The following is a 9,674-nucleotide window of genomic DNA, read 5'->3' as shown; positions in this document are numbered from 1 at the left end:
AACAGTTTCTGAAAAAATTCTGATAGAAAAAAAGGCCAAATCATTCCGCCATTTCCTGACAATGAAAATCCGACAAGGGGGCTGGACCACTCCTCACTCAAAGCCTGCTCACAGGCGAATGACGCAACCGACAGGCGTGGAAAAACTCACGCATGCGCATATATATATATATATATATATATATATATATATATATATATATATATATATATATAATTATCGGATTATCTTTTCAGATAACTTTGAAAACCATTATCAGACTACTTATCTTCCAATAAATTTTTGTCCGATAATTTTTAGACTGTTAACGTGGTAAACAAAGGTGAACAGATGTGTACTTCTACCCTCTGCAAACAGAGGAGAGCTGTTTCTAGAAGAAACCGCTCTATCCTCTGCAGGCAAAGGAAAACTAGCCACAAAAAAAACCCAGTTCTTTTAACACCATACTGATACACGGCCAATATCACCCAAGTCATCCAGAGGCATACATTTTTAACTTATGGTTCAAATTTTAACCAAACTTATTTTGGACAAGTTATTTAAATTAACGTCACGTCTGAAGTTTTATAAAGTGAAAATATCAGATATATGTTTTAGTTTTAAAGTAATGCGCTAATTTTTAAGGTTTTAGTATGGGCATGCTGTGTCCAGGTGCATTATGGGTGATAGAGTAATCTCAGTACGTTCATGACAGGAGAATACATTTGAGACACTCTGATCAGGCTTCATGGACAACAGCATTGAACTCTAGTGCCTAAAACTCTCGTGAATATATTCTCTGGGTTTATAGATGTTGTTATTGTGTTTGCGTTTATTAAATTCCATGCATCTTAAACGTAGCAAGTAGCAACATGGATTAACTGGAATTTTGTTTTGGCAAGTTTTCAAGGTCTCTCCTGCTATCTACTGGCCAGCAGTGTTCATGGCAGTATTCAAACTGAAGCTGGGATGATATTTTCAATCACTGTACTCTGTTCCAGCTCAAACTGTACCACAGAACCGCACGGTGTAAAAGTTCAGAGTGCACGATTTATGTTCTTACACACATTGTACGTTCAAAAACCACAAGTTGGACTCGTGTTTCCAGAAGCAAAACGTAAACAGAAGCTTTTTTTCAAACTTAATTTACAAAAACTCTTGATGGGAGACATCAAAGTTTAAAAAAAAAAACATTACAAGACAGGTCTGCGGTGCGAGAGGTTCGAAGCTTGTAGCGCTTCAGCAGCGGGATACCCTTACGACAGCCGACCAGAATATCAAACAGGTTTGATTTCCATCTGACCATACGATCGGCGATCAGGAGGTGGTCGTGAGATGTTAAATGCAGCTCATACTAAATGATGCAGGATGCGCGATTAACCTGAAACTTTGTGCAATCCAAAAAATTCTTGCAGGAATGAAAAATCAGCTGAAAAAGGGTCAAAACTCGCACTGGCACCAGTAGATCATGGCAGTGTTCTATTTATTTTGACACCAGTTATTTCAGACAGTTATCTAATTCCAACTTGGCTTTTTTGTCTTTTTTTTTAAATGCCTTTTTTTTTTTTTTACAAATAAAAAATGGCATATTTTATAAAAGCACATTTATCTGTAACCACCAAAATATGACACACCGCACATTAACGTGTTGGTTTACATAGAATGAATGAGTAAACCAATCAGTGTTAGCGGAGGCACATTTTACCCAGAATGCCATCTGTCTGTGTTTGTTACAAAACTTCTGAATTAGTGCATTATTCAACATTAAAAGATATATGTTATATCTTAACTTTGCACAAATGACAGAATTGACATTAATGGAGTTATTCTATCGGTATTAATTTTATTTACACCAAACCATAAGTCGACATTGCTTTATTTTCCAAGACCTCGGCCTGATGCAGTGTTGTGATTGAATAGAGAGTTGAACTTTCTGGCTCCTCTCAGTTGCGTTTGTGCTGGAAGCCATGTAGTAATCTCGAGCTTCCAGCAGGGGGCAGGATGCTCAAAGACAGAATTGGTGACTCATTGTTTGGGTCTGTTGTTGCTTTTGATGCTTCCAAAAGTGATCGTGGTGTTAAAACTCAAAATCAGCTTGTTAATAGTTGCAAGTGTACCGGAGACAATACTGGAATTTATTGGTTATTGGTTATCTGTAACTTCCGATACATTTTTGGGTGGTTTATCGTTTTAGCTTTATCGAATATAACTTGTTAGCTAGTTGATTATCTGTTATCAAAGTTATTTTTTTGGTTATCTGTGCCCACCACTGTATATATATATATATATGATGGTGTCAGTAGCGTTCAGAGACCAGCTGATCAATTCCATGGTTAATCCAACAGTAGTCCAATAGAACCAGTATCCAATATAATTTGAGGAATTCACAGTCAGGTGAAGTAGGCTTGAGCAGAGATAAGGGAGAGTGGAGGAGATGTGACCGCCCTCGTCGGAGTCCAAAGCTGAATCCACTTTTGCAAATCTGAACAGTCTGTTATATCCACAATAGACCTTACAGAACAGATATTTATCCATTCCTTCCAATGGCCGACTTAAATAATGTGAACTATTGTCTCCATCATAACATGGGTAGCTCCATGTTGCGTAGTAACGTGTCATTGCACATGTCAGGCTCGGAGCCGAAAGGCACTCATGCTCAATAAATGATCACCGTGTAACTCTGTATATGATGTGGAACTTGTGCCAGGCCCTTACACATTTAATAAACATGCATCTCACCTCTAACAGCGGTCCGGAATGTTTCACAGCGCGCATGTTGAGGTGAAGACGGGACAGTGTGCAGTAAAAATCCTCTCACCCAAAATAAAAAAAAAAAATTCCATGTTATGATCTAACCATCGTGGTTTCCAGAGTTGCATTGTGCTCCTGAATCAGCAAAAAAGAGAAAGAAAGTTCCCTGGAATGGCTCTGTGCATGGCTCAACAGCCAGCAAACTCTGGAGCGTATGCATGCACACACACACCCACACACACACACACACACTGAGCGATCGTTTCCTCATCACCACTTTTTACGCACACACACGCCCGTGAGGTCAGTCGGGTTCGGAAAAAAGAACGAGTGAAGGAGTGATTGAATGGGACTGTGGCTGACCGCACGGCTGGAACACGGTGCTCCAGTCCCGTGTTTGTTTGCCATGAAGACATTTGGAGATCAGGCAGTCTGCAGTGCCTTTTATGGCCGTCTGACAGTAGTCTCTGTCGTCTCCATATGCTCTGGTGCGATCTGACAGGTGTGGACAAGGCAGTCTGTCTGCATGCTGACACGGGTGGCCACGCCTCTTTTGCTCCCGGCTGCAAAGGGTTATGACAACATTTGCATGTCGGACATGGTTCTGGCAAATTCTTGCTATGTGTGACAGGGACCTAAGTGTCTGGAGTTTTTTTTAATTCTTTGCACCTGGAGTTGTTTTAATTCTGTCTGGTGTTGGTTTAATTCTTCACATCTGGAGTTGTTTTAATTCTGTCTGGTGTTGGTTTAATTCTGTCTGGTGTTGGTTTAATTCTGTCTGGAGTTGTTTTAATTCTGTCTGGAGTTGTTTTAATTCTGTCTGGTGTTGGTTTAATTCTGTCTGATGTTGGTTTAATTCTGTCTGGTGTTGGTTTAATTCTGTCTGGTGTTGGTTTAATTCTTCGCGCCTGGAGTTGTTTAAATTCTGTCTGGTGTTGGTTTAATTCTTCGTGTCTGGAGTTGTTTTAATTCTGTCTGGTGTTGTTTTAATTCTGTCTGGTGTTGGTTTAATTCTTCGCACCTGGAGTTGTTTTAATTCTGTCTGGAGTTGGTTTAATTCTGTCTGGTGTTGGTTTAATTCTTCGCGCCTGGAGTTGTTTTAATTCTGTCTGGTGTTGGTTTAATTCTTTGCGTCTGGAGTTGGTTTAATTCTGTCTGGTGTTGGTTTAATTCTTCGCGTCTGCAGTTAGTTTAATTCTGTCTGGAGTTGGTTTAATTCTGTCTGGTGTTGGTTTAATTCTTCGCGTCTGGAGTTGGTTTAATTCTGTCTGATGTTGATTTATTTCTTCGCGTCTGGAGTTGGTTTAATTCTGTCTGGTGTTGGTTTAATTCTTCGCGTCTGGAGTTGTTTTAATTCTGTCTGGTGTTGGTTAATTCTTTGCGTCTGGAGTTGGTTTAATTCTGTCTGGTGTTGGTTTAATTCTTCGCGTCTGGAGTTGGTTTAATTCTGTCTGATGTTGATTTATTTCTTCGCGTCTGGAGTTGGTTTAATTCTGTCTGGTGTTGGTTTAATTCTTCGCATCTGGATTTGGTTTAATTCTCTGTCTAGTGTTGGTTTAATTCTTCGCGTCTGGAGTTGGTTTAATTCTATCTGGTGTTGGTTTAATTCTTCGCGTCTGGAGTTGGTTTAATTCTGTCTGATGTTGGTTTAATTCTGTCTGGTGTTGGTTTAATTCTGTCTGGTGTTGGTTTAATTCTTCACATCTGGAGTTGTTTTAATTCTGTCTGGTGTTGGTTTAATTCTGTCTGGTGTTGGTTTAATTCTGTCTGGTGTTGGTTTAATTTTTCGCGCCTGGTGTTGGTTTAATTCTGTCTGGTGTTGGTTTAATTCTGTCTGGAGTTGTTTTAATTCTGTCTGGAGTTGTTTTAATTCTGTCTGGTGTTGGTTTAATTCTGTCTGGTGTTGGTTTAATTCTGTCTGATGTTGGTTTAATTCTGTCTGGTGTTGGTTTAATTCTGTCTGGTGTTGGTTTAATTTTTCGCGCCTGGAGTTGTTTAAATTCTGTCTGGTGTTGGTTTAATTCTTCGCGTCTGGAGTTGTTTTAATTCTGTCTGGTGTTGTTTTAATTCTGTCTGGTGTTGGTTTAATTCTTCGCGCCTGGAGTTGTTTTAATTCTGTCTGGAGTTGGTTTAATTCTGTCTGGTGTTGGTTTAATTCTTCGTGCCTGGAGTTGTTTTAATTCTGTCTGGTGTTGGTTTAATTCTGTCTGGTGTTGGTTTAATTCTTCGCGTCTGGAGTTGGTTTAATTCTGTCTGATGTTGGTTTATTTCTTCGCGTCTGGAGTTGGTTTAATTCTGTCTGGTGTTGGTTTAATTCTTCGCGTCTGGAGTTGGTTTAATTCTGTCTGGTGTTGGTTTAATTCTTCGCATCTGGACTTGGTTTAATTCTGTCTGGTGTTGGTTTAATTCTTCGCATCTGGAGTTGGTTTAATTCTGTCTGGTGTTGGTTTAATTCTTCGCATCTGGAGTTGGTTTAATTCTATCTGCTGTTGGTTTAATTCTTCGCATCTGGAGTTGGTTTAATTCTGTCTGGTGTTGGTTTAATTCTTCGCGTCTGGAGTTGGTTTAATTCTGTCTGGTGTTGGTTTAATTCTGTCTGGTGTTAGTTTAATTCTTCGCGTCTGGAGTTGGTTTAATTCTGTCTGGTGTTGGTTTAATTCTTCGCGTCTGGAGTTGGTTTAATTCTGTCTGATGTTGGTTTAATTCTTCGCATCTGGAGTTGGTTTAATTCTGTCTGGTGTTGGTTTAATTCTTTGCGTCTGGAGTTGGTTTAATTCTGTCTGGTGTTCGTTTAATTCTTCGCGTCTGGAGTTGGTTTAATTCTGTCTGATGTTGGTTTATTTCTTCGCGTCTGGTGTTGGTTTAATTCTGTCTGGTGTTGGTTTAATTCTTCGCATCTGGAGTTGGTTTAATTCTGTCTGGTGTTGGTTTAATTCTTCGCGTCTGGAGTTGGTTTAATTCTATCTGGTGTTGGTTTAATTCTTCGCGTCTGGAGTTGGTTTAATTCTGTCTGATGTTGGTTTAATTCTGTCTGGTGTTGGTTTAATTCTGTCTGGTGTTGGTATAATTCTTCGCGTCTGGAGTTGGTTTAATTCTGTCTGGTGTTGGTTTAATTCTTCGCGTCTGGAGTTGGTTTAATTCTGTCTGATGTTGGTTTAATTCTGTCTGGTGTTGGTTTAATTCTGTCTGGTGTTGGTTTAATTCTGTCTGGTGTTGGTTTAATTCTTCGTGTCTGGAGTTGGTTTAATTCTGTCTGGTGTTGGTTTAATTCTTCGCATCTGGAGTTGGTTTAATTCTCTGTCTGGTGTTGGTTTAATTCTTCGCGTCTGGAGTTGGTTTAATTCTATCTGGTGTTGGTTTAATTCTTCGCGTCTGGAGTTGGTTTAATTCTGTCTGATGTTGGTTTAATTCTGTCTGGTGTTGGTTTTTCTGTCTGGTGTTGGTTTAATTCTGTCTGGTGTTGGTTTAATTCTTCACATCTGGAGTTGGTTTAATTCTGTCTGGTGTTGGTTTAATTCTTCGTGTCTGGAGTTGGTTTAATTCTGTCTGGTGTTCTTTTAATTCTTCGCTTCTGGAGTTGGTTTAATTATGTCTGATGTTGGTTTATTTTGTTCGTGTCTGGAGTTGGTTTAATTCTCTCTGGTGTTGGTTTAATTCTTCGCGTCTGGAGTTGGTTTAATTCTGTCTGGTGTTGGTTTAATTCTTCGCGTCTGGAGTTGGTTTAATTCTGTCTGATGTTGGTTTAATTCTGTCTGGTGTTGGTTTAATTCTGTCTGGTGTTGGTTTAATTCTGTCTGGTGTTGGTTTAATTCTTCACATCTGGAGTTGGTTTAATTCTGTCTGGTGTTGGTTTAATTCTGTCTGGTGTTGGTTTAATTCTGTCTGGAGTTGGTTTAATTCTGTCTGGTGTTGGTTTAATTCTGTCTGGTGTTGGTTTATTTCTTTCTCATCTGGAGTTGGTTTAATTATGTCTGGTGTTGGTTTAATTCTTCGCATCTGGAGTTGGTTTAATTCTGTCTGGAGTTGGTTTAATTCTGTCTGGTGTTGGTTTAATTCTTCGCGTCTGGAGTTGGTTTAATTCTGTCTGGTGTTGGTTTAATTCTTCGCGTCTGGAGTTGGTTTAATTCTGTCTGGTGTTGGTTTAATTCTTCGCATCTGGAGTTGGTTTAATTCTGTCTGTTGGTGGTTTAATTCTTCGCGTCTGGAGTTGGTTTAATTCTGTCTGGTGTTGGTTTAATTCTTCGCGTCTGGAGTTGGTTTAATTCTGTCTGGTGTTGGTTTAATTCTTCGCGTCTGGAGTTGGTTTAATTCTATCTGGTGTTGGTTTTATTCTTCGCGTCTGGAGTTTGTTTAATTCTGTCTGATGTTGGTTTAAGTCTGTCTGGTGTTGGTTTAATTCTGTCTGGTGTTGGTTTAATTCTTCACATCTGGAGTTGGTTTAATTCTGTCTGGAGTTGGTTTAATTCTGTCTGGTGTTGGTTTATTTCTTCACGTCTGGATTTGGTTTAATTCTGTCTGGTGTTGGTTTAATTCTGTCTGGTGTTGGTTTAATTCTTCGCGTCTGGAGTTGGTTTAATTCTGTCTGGTGTTGGTTTAATTCTGTCTGGTGTTGGTTTAATTCTGTCTGGAGTTGGTTTAATTCTGTCTGGTGTTGGTTTAATTCTGTCTGGAGTTGGTTTAATTCTGTCTGGAGTTGGTTTAATTCTGTCTGGTGTTGGTTTAATTCTTCGCATCTGGAGTTGGTTTAATTCTGTCTGGTGTTGGTTTAATTCTTCGTGTCTGGAGTTGGTTTAATTCTGTCTGAGGTTGGTTTATTTCTTCGCGTCTGGAGTTGGTTTAATTCTGTCTGGTGTTGGTTTAATTCTTCGCGTCTGGAGTTGGTTTAATTCTGTCTGGTGTTGGTTTAATTCTGTCTGGTGTTGGTTTAATTCTGTCTTGAGTTGGTTTAATTCTGTCTGGTGTTGGTTTAATTCTGTCTGGAGTTGGTTTAATTCTGTCTGGAGTTGGTTTAATTCTGTCTGGTGTTGGTTTAATTCTTCGCATCTGGAGTTGGTTTAATTCTGTCTGGTGTTGGTTTAATTCTTCGTGTCTGGAGTTGGTTTAATTCTGTCTGGTGTTCTTTTAATTCTTCGCGTCTGGTGTTGGTTTAATTCTGTCTGATGTTGGTTTATTTTGTTCGTGTCTGGAGTTGGTTTAATTCTGTCTGGTGTTGGTTTAATTCTTCGCGTCTGGAGTTGGTTTAATTCTGTCTGGTGTTGGTTTAATTCTTCGCGTCTGGAGTTGGTTTAATTCTGTCTGGAGTTGGTTTAATTCTGTCTGGAGTTGGTTTAATTCTGTCTGGTGTTGGTTTAATTCTTCGCATCTGGAGTTGGTTTAATTCTGTCTGGTGTTGGTTTAATTCTGTCTGGTGTTGGTTTAATTCTTCGCGTCTGGAGTTGGTTTAATTCTGTCTGATGTTGGTTTATTTCTTCGCGTCTGGAGTTGGTTTAATTCTGTCTGGTGTTGGTTTAATTCTTCGCGTCTGGAGTTGGTTTAATTCTGTCTGGTGTTGGTTTAATTCTTCGCGTCTGGAGTTGGTTTAATTCTGTCTGGTGTTGGTTTAATTCTTCGCATCTGGAGTTGGTTTAATTCTGTCTGGAGTTGGTTTAATTCTGTCTGGAGTTGGTTTAATTCTGTCTGGAGTTGGTTTAATTCTGTCTGGTGTTGGTTTAATTCTTCGCATCTGGAGTTGGTTTAATTCTGTCTGGTGTTGGTTTAATTCTGTCTGGTGTTGGTTTAATTCTTCGTGTCTGGAGTTGGTTTAATTCTGTCTGGTGTTGGTTTAATTCTTCGCGTCTGTAGTTGGTTTAATTCTGTCTGATGTTGGTTTATTTCTTCGCGTCTGGAGTTGGTTTAATTCTGTCTGGTGTTGGTTTAATTCTTCGCATCTGGAGTTGGTTTAATTCTGTCTGGTGTTGGTTTAATTCTGTCTGGTGTTGGTTTAATTCTTCGCGTCTGGAGTTGGTTTAATTCTGTCTGATGTTGGTTTATTTCTTCGCGTCTGGAGTTGGTTTAATTCTGTCTGGTGTTGGTTTAATTCTTCGCGTCTGGAGTTGGTTTAATTCTGTCTGGTGTTGGTTTAATTCTTCGCGTCTGGAGTTGGTTTAATTCTGTCTGATGTTGGTTTATTTCTTCGCGTCTGGAGTTGGTTTAATTCTGTCTGGTGTTGGTTTAATTCTTCACGTCTGGAGTTGGTTTAATTCTGTCTGGAGTTGGTTTAATTCTGTCTGGTGTTGGTTTAATTCTGTCTGATGTTGGTTTAATTCTTCGCGTCTGGAGTTGGTTTAATTCTGTCTGATGTTGGTTTAATTCTTCACGTCTGGAGTTGGTTTAATTCTGTCTGGAGTTGGTTTAATTCTGTCTGATGTTGGTTTAATTCTTCGCGTCTGGAGTTGGTTTAATTCTGTCTGGTGTTGGTTTAATTCTTCGCGTCTGGAGTTGGTTTAATTCTGTCTGGTGTTGGTTTAATTCTTCGCGTCTGGAGTTGGTTTAATTCTGTCTGATGTTGGTTTATTTCTTCGCGTCTGGAGTTGGTTTAATTCTGTCTGGTGTTGGTTTAATTCTTCACGTCTGGAGTTGGTTTAATTCTGTCTGGAGTTGGTTTAATTCTGTCTGGTGTTGGTTTAATTCTTCGCGTCTGGAGTTGGTTTAATTCTGTCTGGTGTTGGTTTAATTCTTCGCTTCTGGAGTTTTTTTTTTCCTTTTGTATTTGTCCTAGGATGTGTAATATTCTTCTAATGTTATCAGTTGTTTGTCTGTGGTGGACAAAACCAGTCTGTTGTGAATTAATTAGATCAGGCGGCAACTTCTCCAATCTGCGGGCAAACACAGACATGAACAATATCTAAGTTGATGACACTAATTGGCCGATAATTCCCACATTCTTGTCTATCCTTCCCCTCTTT

Source organism: Thalassophryne amazonica, unplaced genomic scaffold (assembly GCF_902500255.1).
Source record: "Thalassophryne amazonica unplaced genomic scaffold, fThaAma1.1, whole genome shotgun sequence".
Taxonomy (NCBI): domain Eukaryota; kingdom Metazoa; phylum Chordata; class Actinopteri; order Batrachoidiformes; family Batrachoididae; genus Thalassophryne; species Thalassophryne amazonica.
The sequence above is the reverse complement of the archived record's forward strand: the minus strand, read 5'-3'. Positions refer to the sequence as shown.